Here is a 3,390-nt window from a genome sequence, read left to right as displayed (position 1 = left end):
CAATGTTCACTGCAGCTCCATTTACAATAGCCAGGACATGGAAGCAACCTAAGTGTCCATCAACAGATGAATGGATAAAGATGTAACACATATATACAATGGAATATTACTCAGCCATAAAAAGAAACAAAATTGAGTTATTTGTAGTGAGGTGGATGGACCTAGTGTCTGTCATACAGAGTGAAGTAAGTCAGAAAGAGAACAACAAATACCGTATGCTAACACATATATATGGAATGTAAGAGAAAAAAAAAAGGTCATGAAGAACCTAGGGGCAAGATGGGAATAATGACACAGACCTACTAGAGAATGGACTTGAGGATATGGGGAGGGGGCAAGGGTAAGCTGTGACAAAGTGAGAAAGTGGCATGGACATATACACTACAAAACATAAAATAGATAGCTAGTGGGAAGCAGCCACATAGCACAGGGAGATCAGCTCGGTGCTTTGTGACCACCTAGAGGGGTAGGATAGGGAGGGTGGGAGGGAGGGAGACGCAAGAGGGAAGAGATATGGGAACATATGTATATATATAACTGATTCACTTTGTTATAAAGCAGAAACTAACATACCATTGTAAAGCAATAATACTCCAATAAAGATGTTAACCCCTCCCCCCTCAAAAAGGTAGATTGCAAAATGATATACAGATTGTGATTCAAATTTAATGTAGAAATATATATTTTACATAGAGACAAAATGACTATCCTATGTGTACCAAAAACATAACTTGGTGTAAAGGTGATTTTCTATTTATATTGTATAGATTTATACACATAACTTTACATGTTTTTACTTGTGAAAAAACAAAAATAATTATACAAGCCTTTTAAATAAATCCTTGTGATATTTTTGACATAATGTCAGGAGATGGATACTAGATTTCTGTATTAGTTGCCAAAGAAGCACTTATCTTCCCTAGTCAATTGAATATAGTACGGGAGAAATATATATGCTTAATATATTTATTATGCTTAATATAATAAATTAATGAATTATCCAACGTACATAGCACTTTGGGAAAGATAAAAATGATAAGTGCTCTTAAGGAGATTATATTCTAGTAACAAGACAACATATAAAAAAGAAAATAGAGCAAAAGACTGAGCAGATGCCATAATTGTTGTTAAAATGCAAGGCAGTATCTTCTCTTAACCTTGCTACTACTAGTGAACAGAGGTAAGTCAGTTAAACTCTTTTTGTGATCTTCCCCATTTGTCAATGTCATTGCTCTCCTACCTAATTCATGGTGTTGTGAGATAAAATTTGGTCACACACAAAGTAGTGCCTTACAAAAATTAAAAAAAAAAAACATTTGTGTTAGTGGATGCATTACTGACTATTCTAGCGGAGAAGTCATTTAAGTGTTGTTTTATGTCTCAGATGGTGAACATGAGTTGAAATTATTCTTTTTAAATAACCTTATGAATACATGTGGGAAGGATGACAGAGGACAGGTAGGTAGTCTCAGTGCTCTCTGTTCACAGACTAGAAGTCTAATTTCCAATGGCTGTTTTGATTTTTTTTTTTTCGTTTTTACGAAGTAAACTGGAAAAGATGAAAGGATCGTCATAATTACTGGGAAAACAATGTGTCTACAATCTAAAACCACATGTACCTAGGTAGGGCTTTTTGGCTTGGTGAAAGTCACACCATACCACAACTCATGGTCGTTAGGGACCCTATGGGCAAATGTGCATGGTGGTCAAAAAACCTCTTGAGAGAAAAGGGTTGATAGTTTCCCACTTTCTTTTTTCAGTTTCATGGTCACTGATATATTTCTAGTCATTGGCAAGGAAGGGCTTTACTGACACTGACGAGCAGAAAAGGGTACAAAAGTTCCACTATGTGAAAGGCTGTCAGTGGACTTTGTTGGGGACCAGAACTCAATATGTTGCTTGGATTGTCACGGGAAAAGGCATTATGGAAAGCATGACATTTGGCTAAATCCTGAAATATTTCCTGAAATCTATAGGTAATGAACATATGTTTGATCACTTAATAAGAACAACATGTAGGGTCCCAGCAGCTCGTGCGGCGCGAGAGCGGCAGCGACCAGGCAGCCCAGCTTCGCGAAGGTTCTCGGAGCACCGACGCCAGCAGGCACTCGCCTAGTGCCCGCCCAGCCACCAGGATGCTCAAGAGCAAGGTCAGCTCTGCCGAGGGCGCGGTGAAAGAGAGCCCAAGAGGAGATCCGCGAGGTTGCCAGCTAAACAGGCTCCCGCAAAAGTGGAAAAGAAGCCAAAAAAGGCGGCAGGAAAGCATAAATCTTCAGACAAAAAAGTGCAAACAAAAGGGAAAAGGGGAGCAAAGGGAAAACAGGCCGAAGTGGCTAACCAACAGACTTAAGACCTACTTGCAGAAAACGGAGAAACTAAAAAGGAGGAGAGCCCAGCCTCTGATGAAGCAGGAGAGAAAGAAGCCAAGTCTGATTAATACCACACACCCGGTCCTATCAGTGGTCCCTGTCTCCCTTCTTGTATAATCCAGAGGAATATTTTTATAAACTATTTTGTAAATCCAAGTTTTATAGTAGCTCTAGAAACATTTTTAAAAAGGAGGGTATCCCACCTCATCCCATTTGTTAAGTGTAAATGCTTTTTTTTAAGAGGTGAAATCATTTGCTAGTTGTTTATTTGCTGGTACAAACAGAAAATAGTGGGATATTGAATATAGGAGGCGTTGATTGTCTCCGGTGTCAGCTTAAGATTCCATAGATGGGGGGGGTAGCTTTTATATCCTATAAAACAAAGCATACTAAATGGTAGTTTGGAGTCAGTTGTGCATTTAATGTCTTAAACACTTTAAATTACTTCTCTTCTCATGTTGTTTTTGGTAGGATTGTTTCCTAAAGCAAACCACTCACCCCTTGATCTTGGTTCTCCTTGTCAGAATTTCGTGCACTCTGTAACATCTTTGCTCATGGTAGTCCAGTTCTTCTAGTAACTTTGTTAATGTGTTGTGAACGATTGACGATTTGAGTATGTAGTGTATATGATATTAAATTGTGAATTAGTGGGACTTACGATGTAACAGCATATCAATATTTGAAGATATTGGTACTTGATATCCTGTTAAGGAAAATTTGCCTCCAAATTTTAAGCTGGAAAGTCACTGGAATAACTTCAGAAAAGAATCACAACTACATGATTTTTTAGATTTTTGGTATGTATGTTAAGAATTGTGTACAAATTGAAATGTCTGTGTACTGATCCTCAAAACAACCAATAAAATCTCATTATGAAAGAAAAAAAATACAACAGGCTGTACTATGCATTGTGGGTGATATGTAAGTCCAGCTGTCCCTCAGCATCTGCAGGGGATTGGTTCCAGGACTCACAATGGAGAGCAAACTCCGTGGATGCTCAAGTCCTTATATAAAATGGTGT

The 3,390-nt window shown here is 38.2% G+C and overlaps 1 pseudogene; it reads left to right on the top strand.

The window, feature by feature from the left end:
• The first annotated feature begins 2,135 nt into the window (after positions 1-2,135).
• LOC132422173 (non-histone chromosomal protein HMG-14 pseudogene) lies at positions 2,136-2,437 on the top strand (annotated as a pseudogene).
• The last annotated feature ends 953 nt before the right edge of the window (positions 2,438-3,390 follow it).

The sequence above is a fragment of the Delphinus delphis genome, chromosome 3 (assembly GCF_949987515.2).
Source record: "Delphinus delphis chromosome 3, mDelDel1.2, whole genome shotgun sequence".
Lineage (NCBI taxonomy): Eukaryota > Metazoa > Chordata > Mammalia > Artiodactyla > Delphinidae > Delphinus > Delphinus delphis.
Note: the sequence above shows the minus strand (reverse complement) of the source record. Positions and strands in the feature narration are given on the sequence as shown.